Below are 12,058 nucleotides of genomic sequence, written 5' to 3'. Positions count from 1 at the left end.
CGATTTTCACGGAACCTCACAGTTCAGACATGGCTATATGCAAATCAGTCTGACCCTGTGCCTCATGGGAACAGTCCAGCCCGAACTGCCAAGCCATGCCTTCCCTAGACCGGAAACAAGCTTCCGAGGACCGGTTTCTGGCATTCCAGCCGTCTTCAGCCCGGCTTGCTTGAATCCAGTGGCAAAGTGAGCAAGGGACTCACGTCTGAGCATACCCTGCCACACTTATGGCGGCCAAAGCGGTACAAAAGGGGGTGGTGATGGACGGAGCATCAGAACCAATCAAACACTCACACCCAGTCAAAAGATCTGGGTTTCATCCATCACCGTTCTTTAGCCCACTCTGCCACCCCAGTTCAGACATGGCTATATGCAAATCAGTCTGACCCTGCACGCCGGTTTGCATTGGGGAACTTGCTCCTGTTCGGTCTCTGCACTCGGAGGTAATCACCCTATCGTGGAAATATTAGCGACTTAGTCCCTGGATATTTGGGACTTGAACTGCTTTTCTTTGCTTGGAAGGACAGGACACCCTTGGAACTGACTAATACGTCATATGTTGCATGCCTAATTTTGTTGCAGATTGTGAACTTGGAGTTACTATCTCCGGACTTCTACATAACAGTTTCATGAAATCTCCAGGCCCTGACGAAGTCGTTTGGTTTTGATGACCTTGACGAAACACGTGTTGGCAGCGGTTGTTTTTGTACGTGTGAAGATTGGATTAACTCTACTAAAAGACCAAAGAAGAATAAAACGAAAAAACTTACAAAAATTGGGACTTGATATCTTGACTTGAACTATTTCTCTCTAGCTCAGGATCTAATGTTCATGGTTTAGTCTGACCCTGTGCCTCATGGGAACTGTCCAGCCCGAACTGCCAAGCCATGCCTTCCCTGGACCAGAAACAAGCTTCCGAGGACCGGTTTCTGGCATTCCAGCCGTCTTCAGCCCGGCTTGCTTGAATTCAGTGGCAAAGTGAGCAAGGGACACACGTCTGAGCATACCCTGCCACACTTATGGCGGCCAAAGCGGTACAAAAGGGGGTGGTGATGGACGGAGCATCAGAACCAATCAAACACTCACACCCGGTCAAAAGATCTGGGTTTGATCCATCACCGTTCTTTAGCCCACTCTGCCACCGGCAAGCCGGGCTGAAGACGGCTGGAATGCCAGAACCCGGTTCTCGGAAGCTTGTTTCTGGCCCAGGGAAGGCATGGCTTGGCAGTTCAGGGAGGACTGTTCCCATGAGGCACAGGGTCAGACTGATTTGCATATGGCCATGTCTGAACTAGGGTGGTGTGGAGTGCAAAAAAACAATGGATTTAGGCCCAGATCTCGGTACTGGGGTGAATGCATGACATTGTTCTGCATTCTGTCCATCAACTGTGGTTTTTGCAGCTTTCTAAAAGTGGCATTTTCAAAATTGCTATTTAAAATTCGACTTTGCCATAAGTTAGGATTTTAATTTAGGTTTCCAGAGACACCAATCATGAACCAGAGATCTCTTCCCATTTGGAAATTACCCATATAAAATGTAATAAGGCAATCCAAAGTTATCCTATGGGAGAGATAAGCCTTGCAGTAGTGGAAAACAAAGGGAAGAGTTTTTCACTACCAGGTTATGTAAAACTTACAAGCACATATTCTACTTTTTAAAAGCATTGCATCCAGCCCTCAGGGTTGTCCAAGGCCTACCCCAGTGGTGACTTATATGTATTCAAAAGTAAGGTTTGGGCCTGGCAAGAGGTTTAGATTTCCAGGTCAACATGGCAGGATAAAACTGCACACACGAGGTGCACGGGCAGGCCTCTTCAAAGGGATATTTAAGTGGGTGGCACAATCAGTGCTGCAAGCCCACTAGTAGCATTTAATTTACAGGCCCTGGGCACATTAAGTGCACTTTGCTAGGGTCATATCACTTAAATTAAATATGCCAATTGGGTATAAGCCAATATTACCATGTTTTGAGCAGAGAGCACAAGCACTTTAGCACTAGTTAGCAGTGGAAGTAGCCATGTCCTAAGAGTCCCAAGGCCAGCAAAAATGAAGTCAGCAAAAACAGGAGGTCTGATGGTTAAAAGTTCGGGGACGTCCACGCCAAGGATACCAAGTCTAACAGTAACTATTCACAACCACTGCCTACTCTTAATAAATGAAACTTAAACATTTCATTTTAATTCTTTGAAACACACCTTGTTTTCCTTTAAGCAAATGGGCAGCACTTCAAAAACAAATAAAAAAATACTGCTTAGTTAACAAGCATTTGCAATGCAAGAGGTCTCGCATTTGTGAGAGTTAAAGTTATTGGCGCTGTAAATGACAATGTGTTTTACCTATGAGTTTTTGTTTGGAGTGTAGTCGATGTATGAACAGAGACGCAGCTGCAGGACTGTCCAGAGGGCTGAGTGTAAGGAATTAGCACTGGGAACAGAGACTAAGCAGCAGCACTGCCTAGAACACTTAGAATGGAGGAGTTGCAACGGGACCAAAGAAGCCGCTAGCAGCACTGTCTAGGGGACTAAGAATGAGGAATTTCTACTGGGAACAGACAGAGCTGCATCACTGCCTAGAGGACTTAAAATGAGGAATTAACACTGGGACCAGAGAAGCAGCTGCAGCACTGTCTAGAGGACTTAGAATGAGGAATTACAGACGGGACTAGAGAAGCAGCTAGCAGCACTGGCTAAAGGACTAAGAATGACAAATTTCGCACCAATAGCCTTGGACAACCTATTTTACAAATCCATCCTACCTTGCTGCTCTCCCACAATTGTCGAAAGTAAACAACCGTATGTGAAGTTAGGTGCCTTTATTAATGATGCTTCTGCTGGAGAAGCTTCCAAACAAGCAGGGGTGTAATTCTTGCTGAAAATAAGGATGACCTGTCCAGACTGATGCAACAATCATATAACATGCTTCTACACAAAATGTATGCAGCATACTGTCAAAGTGTACTGCATGTTCTGAGCCAATCCTGCACTTTCTTTTCTGATGCAAAGATGGCCTTTGAATATGATCAAAAGCATAAAAATGAAACTTCGGATCTAAAGACATACATTTTCTTCAAATATGTGGCAATCAATTACTGAGTTTCCCCATGTAATGGAGGCACTTTTTATGAATTCCTCGCTAGCTTTGAGGGTTGTGAAAATTTATTATTAAGATAAGATTGAATTCAACAAAGTAGCATGTTTAAGGAACAGTGGTGTCGCATTTGAGTGACAGACCATGTCTAATTTCAGGCAATTTGCTGTTTTTAAGATGAGGGTTTTCACAAAAATAAATGTAAATGCCAATGTCAGTTAAAACCCAACATGAGAGGCATAGTCAAAACTGTAAATGATACGGCCTTAGCACATACAGTGTCTTAATACACGGCAGAGCAGTAGTGTGTATGCTGCTCGTAAAATAAATTACAGGTAAAAATTGAATGCCCGATTCAGTACTATACAGCATTAACTATAAATATTATCTGGAATTTTCTGGCTTCGTTTTGGAGATATAGCACTACCTGTGGCAAGCATGACTGCCAATCCACTTAGCATCCTTTAACCTGGGATATTAAAGCATGCACACACCAACAGGAGTGGTAATGCTAAAGCCTATGTGGGAGCCGATGCTTTTACTTTCAAAATGTATTTCAACGCAAAGCTGCTTTAAGAACCAGCAGTGCTTTTGAAGTAAAGTGTGTACAACAAATTCAGGGCCTTCACTCTCGGCGCCCCCACTCACTAACCCCTCTCCCTAATCTTGCAAACTTCAACTTCCCTGCCTAACAGGCACACTAAATTAATACATAAATAGAAAACCTTAAATACTTACAGGACTCCATGTCAATAAAAAAAACAAGAGTTAGAGCTATTGGCGCTGTAAATTACAATGCCTTTTACCAAGAACATCAGCAGGCTCCAGAGTGGGACAGAGAGGGACAGAGAGGGGGGTCAATAACCTGCATTCTGAAGCTCTTTGAAGGGGCAGTGAACTGGACTGGAGACAATCACAGCTCACACAAAGATGCCCCACATGCCACTCCATCATTTGCTGTGGGCTAGGTCTCAAGAGATTTCCTGAAAGGACGCTAGTGCAATGCATGTTTGATCTGGCCGAAAATAGTGACAGAAACTAAGGATGCAAATCCCACACAATCTGGGGCAGCTATGCGGAGTCATTTAAAGCAAGGGACCCGCTGTTGTGTGTAAAACTGGATGCCTCAGTAGCATAGAAGTTGCAGAAAAAAACAACCCACTAGATAATGTCTTTGCCAACTAAACGTTCTGGTCTCTTTCTGAAAGAAGGAGAGGGTAGGTACATGTTTCCCTTCTATCAAACTTTTAAAACATTTGTGATATAAAACTTTGTCAGACCTAAACGTTTAGAGGCCGATCTTGTGATGGTGAGGTCCGAAAACAAAATGAATGCAATTGATTCATAAAATCACTGAACCTATGGGTGAAAGGATATTTTGTGAAATGAATACACTTGCAAGCTCCATGTGAAACCACTACTTTTAAATCAGTCACAATATCTTACCTCTTCTGTAAAACACAACTTGCTCGATTTCCAGCCAAGCACACTGAGAAACATTTGGTAACAACGTCAACACCAGATTGTCTGGTCGCTCAGTAAACACTTATGCCTAGCTTTACATGTAATAAGGTACGAGCAGTTGATTTAATGTTAACACCAGGTTTTGAAAGATACAAGGTAGTTGCTGGGTTTTCAGGGCTGTAGTTGCAATGCTAAATGCACAACCTTGAAGGTATGAATTAATTTAGTGTCACCCAGAGTTGGGGCAAATCTTGCCTCGTTAAGATCCCCCCTCGCAGGCTGATTTGTCCAAGAGAGGAGTTGACTGTTTTCCAGAAGGGAGCTTCTCCCTGCAGCAGCCGAGCCATGTTAGGCACACAGGGCAGGTGACGCACACAAGGCAGGGGACGACAGTAACATTCCTGTTGGGCTGTTCACGGACAAGTAATGCCAGATGGTGGGGGGTGGAGGCTGAAGGAGGGGAGGTGTTTTGGGATAAATCAAGAAACACACAGGACATCAAGCCTGATACATTCCACTGCAGCTCCGAAGGGCAATTGGCTGTGAATGAGCATGCTCTTAAGAGGAAGAAATGAATTTCCTTGTGCTTTTAAAATGCTTCAAAGATCTGTGCTGAATAAATAAAAGGCCTGTTTTTAATAGCCCTCGAAATCGAAAAGCAGGGAGGGCAGCTGTGCGTTCAGAGAGCATTCCCATGCCTGTTTACATAAAGTTAGAGCACTGAAAAGATAATAAAATGCAAGCAGCTATGGCACCGAGCAGGAAACCAAGAAAAAAATAGTCCCCCAAAGAAGACATATGCAAACAAAGCATAATGCTACAGTACTTAGTCCTCAATGATTCTTAACCCCTTGAGTACTTAAATGGTAATGTCCTCAGTAATGGTAACGTCCTCTGCTGTGGCACTGGTGTGCCAAGGACGTAACTGTTACGTCCTCGGCACACCACCACCCAATCCCTCAGAGGGATCTCTTTTTCTTTTTTTAGCCTTGGGAGGTGGGGAAGAACTTTCCCAACATCCCGAGGTATTTATTTATTTTTCTATGTAATGACGATCGCGCGCATGGTACGCTGACTTCATCAAATTGAAACTAAAACCAGCCAATCGCCTCATTCCAGTTTCACTGCTTTGGTGCTTGTGGGGCTATCTCAGGTCCCGAGCACCAAAACACACAGGAGAGGTATCGTTGTAAAAGGGAGAATCTTCCCTTTCCAATGGAACCCTTCCCTAGTGGATCCCTACTTGGGGATCGCCGTAGGAGGCATGCAAATGATCAATCACAAAACGGCCTGTTTTTTTACGGGGTCAATGTCACTTTTTCTGATGTTGTGGTGGCGATACGGGCTTTGCCTTATTCACAAGGCAGCGTTAAGCCACTTCACCTTGTGAATATGGCCCCCTCTAACTCTATATTTAGCGTGAAAGTGGTGGGCAATGGGTGTTGCAGTGGGCGTTCCATCACAACACCCACTGATTTTGACACTGCCCCATATATGTTATGTTATGTTATATGTTATATAGTTGCTTGTAACGCGCACTATTAGTCGAAACTGTCCTGGCGCGGGAGAGGATCAAGGTGTCAGCATAGATAAAAGCAAATAGTCTATAAGGCTTGTCTGAATAGATGGGTTTTCAGATGTTTTTTGAAATATGTGAGGTTTGTCGTATGCCTGTGGTCGTCGGGAAGATTGTTCCACAGCTGAGCAGCTCTAACCGTCAAAGATTGTCCCCCTAGACAAACTCTCTTAAATCTGGGAATGACCAGATATCTAAGGGTGGCAGATCGCAGATATTCACAAGGGCAGCATAAATATGGGGCAGTGCCAAAATTAAGACCAGGGAAAACCTGGTCTTAAACAGGCACAACAAGGACATATTTTTCATTTCTCCTAGTTTTTGCTGTTTCTATGTGTGCTATGTTGTACAGCACACATAGAAAGAGCTAAAGGCAATTGATTGTTTGTGCAGGAAGGTGACCCTTCCTGCACATAAACAATCAATAAAAAAAGTATGTTTTGCAACTTCTATGTGTGCTGTATTTAGCAGACACAAAGAGATGATGGACAGAGCAATGAAACTTTTCAGACATTCACTCCTAGTCACAGATCTGGGTTGAATCCATCATTGTTATTTAGTTCACTTTGCTACCCCAGTTCAAATCCAGCTATATGCAAACCAGTCTTGACCCTGTGCCTCATAGGAACAGTCCACCCTGAACTGCCCAGCCAGGTCTTCCCTGGACCAGAAACATGCATCTTGGAACCGGTTTCAGTTTAACACCCCTAATCAGCCAGGCTAGCTTGAATCCAGTGGAAAAGTGAGCAAGAGACCCACTTCTGGGCATACCCTGTCTATGTAGGGAAAACAAATCAAACACAATGAGATGATGGACGGAGCACTGAAACTTTTCAGACACTCATCCCCAGTTTCTTTCCAAAGAAGGCTGTCCCTTTCAATGGCAAGCCTCACATTAAGGCAGCAGCCTTGGACACCTCATTCAAGTCCTGTGAGTTACAATCAACCTCCAAGCTCACAAACCATTCCAGGATATCCCGATCTTCCATATACACATGTTCAAGATCTCTTAGAACCTTGGACACAACCTGACCTTAATTAGAGGTAGAGTCACTTTTCCCAGATGGAGTTGTCATGGCTTCTATCCTAAGCTTCTGTCTATCTCAAAGGGCTATCTTTTCCTTCTCCAGCTCTCTTCCCCTTTCCTTTTCTCTTTCCTTGCGATTTTTCTATTTCTCTTACCAGGATCATTCCTCCTGTCCTGCCCACCTTCCCTCCTCTTGTTCCTGGTGAGCTAGTCTGAGCTTCCTCTCAAACTCCCTGACCTTATCCTCTTGCTCACCTTTAGATTTCTGGAGAGTCAACTACAAGTTCAGGGTCTCTGCTAGACCCCACCCACCCTCTAGATTTACTCCTGGAATTGGTGACAGTGGTACCCTAGAAATTTTAGGTGATGTACACACCTGGGTCATTCTGGAAACTATAGGGGGGGTAAGTGTATCTGGGAAACTATGGAAAGTAAATTAGGGGACACACTTGGCATTTCTCAGGGATAAATCAGTGCTAATGGGACCTGAGAGACTGACTCCACAGTGCTCTCCTCCTGGGTTCCTAACAAGGTTCCCTTCCCTGAGTTTACCACTGCTTCTTCCTTTTTACCCAGAATCTCAAACTGGTCCCCATTAAAATCAACAAGGATCTCGCTGTCCCTTCTCCTGGGAACCCTTCATCTAATGCCCCTATAGGGAGCCTTCATCTGATCTACACGCATGGTGCTGAGGATTATTCTCAACTCTGTGTTTTGATTTATTTACGTATGCATACTTTGCGTGTAAAAAAAAAGGCAACCTTGCTGTGTTACTGGCATATACTGAACATGGCCAATGCCATACATGCACCATAGATTCCTGATCATTAGGTGTCCAACTGCCCACTGCCACTTGTCAGAACCCCTTTCAGATAACCACTGGGCAAGCAGGAGCTACTGGCCAAATGTTCGGGTTGAGGCCTTTTACTCATGATGTCCTGGTGCCCCACTTACATAGAGGTCTCAGCAACTGGGCCAAGTAATAATTCAGCAGTTGACTCTCAAGGATAGCACGGGTTGAGCAATTCAAGGCTTCTCGGGCAGGTGGTATGTGTACAGACAGCGATATTCAGTTAATGATTATCCTGTCAAATACTTGCTTTTAATATAAGAGGCAGTATTTATATGCAAACACAAAGTATAATATGGTACACCACAAATAATACACATAGTCTTCTAAAGGCAGGTCCTCTTCAGCATCAGCTTCTCTAGTCCCACCTCTGTCTAAAGTCCATTTTTATTCCCCAGTTACCTGAGATGACATCTAAGCTAGGCCCCACTTGTCAGTTCAAGTCCTGGAAGTTCCACAATAGCTTGACAAAGTTTTAAAGTATCACCATGCAGTAGCACATAATTTAGAGCAAGTTCCCCAAGGCCCAATATACAGTCAAACCCACTCCTGCTGGAGTGTTGGGCCATGCATCTGTAGGCCAGCGATGAGCATAGGTTTGGGGTGAAGGCTTCCACTGAGCTCCTCCGGTCATATGGTAAGTTTTCCAGAATCCGGTGGCAGATCTTGGAAGCTCCTGGATTCTGGTAGTTGAATAGTTGCTCTTCTTCCGTGGGTCATGGCCCTCTCCTTCTTCCTGCCTGACCGCTACCTCAGGGCCACATCCCCTGTCTGGTATACTGGGAGTCGCAAGCTGCAGCGTACAGGGTGACAAACCCTTCAGGTCAGAGGTCAGAGAACACACAACGGCCCTTCTCTTGTCACAGTGATGCACTAGGGTGACGGCCCTCACTCTTATCCATGGCCTCCACCTGGCATATGGGGGGGTTGTGAGCAGTACCAATAAGGCGATGATTCCTGAGGTCATGGTGTTGCACTATGAAATTGCCCTTCTCTCATTGCATTGTGGCACCAAGAGCAAAGGTCCTCAGTCTCAACAGCAGCCACAACGTGGCATACAGGGGTCACAACAGCGCTTATGGACAGACAGCCCAGACAAGGATCCTGTCCTAAGGATCTGAATGTCACACTCCACACCTGGGATTTACTTGGCTGGGATTTTGGTGCATTCCTAATATTACAAAGAGTTGTAATCCTAGTAAGGCATCAAAATGGTACGCCACCCCGACCCAGATGTAACGAGGAGAAATATCCTTATTTCTCTTTGTTGCTTTCTTTTATTATATGTGCTGCCTTCTGCATCACACAAAAAGAAAATGCCTTTAAGGACTGTTTTTGTGCAGGAAGGTGTCCCTTACTGCACAAAAACAATCCTGCTTGTAATGCGGACACCATGTACAATTATGCAAGGGTGCCTGTGTTGGTGCTAGGCAGCGCACAGTGCACCAACGCAAGAAGGTAGCAGAAATGTCCTATATCTTCATAGATATGCACATTTCTGTTGTCTCACTTTCACATAACACAGCGCAGCATGTTGCCTTGCTGCGTTGTATTGTGTGTAATGTATTACATCTGTACCTTAATCTCTAGTCCTGGTCACAACAGGCAGAGCTCATGCTGAGCATCATCATACTGATGTACAGGTTCAGTTTGACAATTTGGGAGTCTCAAGCTTTTTCATAACCCATTTCAAGACACAAATGTGATTTTGAGTCTCTGACTTAAATGTTTGTGTACTGGGATCAAGTACTTTGAGGTGCCCACTCCTCTGTTGTGCTGCTCTTCCAGAGAGCAGTCTATTACAACAGGACAGTCTCCAATCTTGATTGCCCCAAACACAGGACATGGGTATGACTAGAGGTTTACACCTTGATGTCAGCCTCAGTGATATCTGCTTCAAATGATTGCCAAAGGGCTCCAGACCTACTCTCTATGAATCCCTTATCAGCCCCACTCTTTATGAATCCCTTATCAGCCCCACTTTTTATGAATCCCTTATCGGCCCCATCTCTTTCCTGAGAAGTGCCAGGCACTGCTGGCCAGTGACATCTTTCTGAAACAAAGGGCCCCTTTTGAAGTGTACTGACAAGCCTGTCTCTTACTTCGTCCAGTATGTGTCCCACCCAGCTCACATGCATGCAGCAGTCCACAAAACCGTCTGGGGGAATCCACTACCTCCACAGGCTCCTCCAGAAAGCCCTTGGGTTTCCAATCTGGACCCACAAGGCTCATGCACTGTATCACTCCCAGGCACTTTGGCATCCTTAGCACTGCACACAATGCCGTGGGTAGCTTTCTATGTACTGCTGCCACAGGCAGGCATACATAACAGTGCACCATGTGAAGAAACATGTGCCAGCCTCCATGCACTACTGTCACGGGCCCATATAAAAAACAGTTCACCGTGTAATGCACCCGCTTGAGCAAAGCATGCAACAACGGAACTTCAATTAAGTGGGTCAGTATGTCTCACTCCTATGAACAGGCAAACCAGCCTGACCATGTCACTGATTATTCATTAGAAAACGGTATGCTGCCACCTTTGTGCTCATGCTACTTAGCTCTTGGTAATGGCTGCAGCTATTCTGAGGGTAGTACAGTGCACACCCCTCCCAGATTAACCAGATCGCAGGCCTTGGTCATGGAGCACTTGCATGATCCTTGTTTGCTAATGAACACAAATTGTTTCCAAGGATCCTGATATTTCCGCAGCTAGGGCATTTAGGGCTGGTGTACATGTCTATTACCATGCAAAAGACTTTTCCATCTCAAAGCCTCCAAAGTGTCTAGCTCAAGCCAGATATACACGGTAACTATTTTAACCGGTTAAGTGAAACATGCACACAACCCAGCCTTGGTGTTGTACCTGTTTAATTGTTGAGAAAGAACGAGATCCATTTATAACCAAGAATAAACACTTTATACATCACATTCGTAAACCATTAGTTGGTGAATAAGAGTTTAGCTACAAAGAGAAATTCGTCTTACAAACAGATATGTTTGCTGGTATTACATCAGATTATACTCTACAATTGAAATAATAAAGGGCCTATTTAGAGAACATTTGCCTCTGCAATTTCATGGGAGCAACTTATACTTTTCGATCAGAGCGGAATGTGTGTATGCACTGATGAGCTCGACAGATGGTTTGAAATTATTTTGTGGCTTTAAGAAAAGCGCAAAGAATGGAAGAAAGAACAACTGAGAAATATTTTTCTTATTTTATAGCAGAAATACCAGTTAGGAAAATCACCTTGACCAGTGACAAATGGTTTTTACTATATCTAGTAACAGCCATATTTGTTCTAGACATCAAATGGACTTCTGTAGACTAAGTTTGATTTGATTGTAGGGTGAAATGTGTTATTAGTATCTAATGGTGTCTACTGATATTTTATTTTATTCAGTTGAATATCTCTTGTGGTTTTTGCTGGGCTACCATGCACCAATGCTCACATGGCCTAAGAAAATACAACCAACTTGTCAGCTGGAGTTTCTAGTAGGGAACTGTTCAGAGAATAGAAAGCCAAAGAAACAGTACAAAAAAGTAACACCTTAGAGGGCAGGAAAGCTTTTATGCTATGTCAGGCATGTTCTACCTAAGTCCAAGAAGGACAGATCCAGGTAAAATTGCCAGCTACAGGCTAAACACTGACCATGTAAATAATTGTAATTTCAACTGCACTTATCTAAATTTATCTTACATGAATACCATGTTAATCAAACATGGATCTGCTCTCTTAGACCTACATTAGACCTCCATGAGGTTTGTAATATAACTTTCTTCAAAACACAGACCTAACACACTATACACAGGCATGCACAGCATGCAGATGTAGTTATTATATATAGCGCTAAAGAAGGCAAGAAATTACACAATTCAGAACTATTTAGGAGAAAACATGCTACGTGATTCTCACTACCCAATTATACACACACATACATATATGCTTTCTAAACACTACCGGAATGTACTACCAAGATACTACTAAGAGTGACATTTAATCAGTGAAACCACGGTCATTAAAAATTATTGCTTCGTGTTCTCTACCAT

The sequence above is a fragment of the Lissotriton helveticus genome, chromosome 4_1 (genome assembly GCF_964261635.1).
Source record: "Lissotriton helveticus chromosome 4_1, aLisHel1.1, whole genome shotgun sequence".
NCBI lineage: Eukaryota > Metazoa > Chordata > Amphibia > Caudata > Salamandridae > Lissotriton > Lissotriton helveticus.
Note: the sequence above shows the minus strand (reverse complement) of the source record.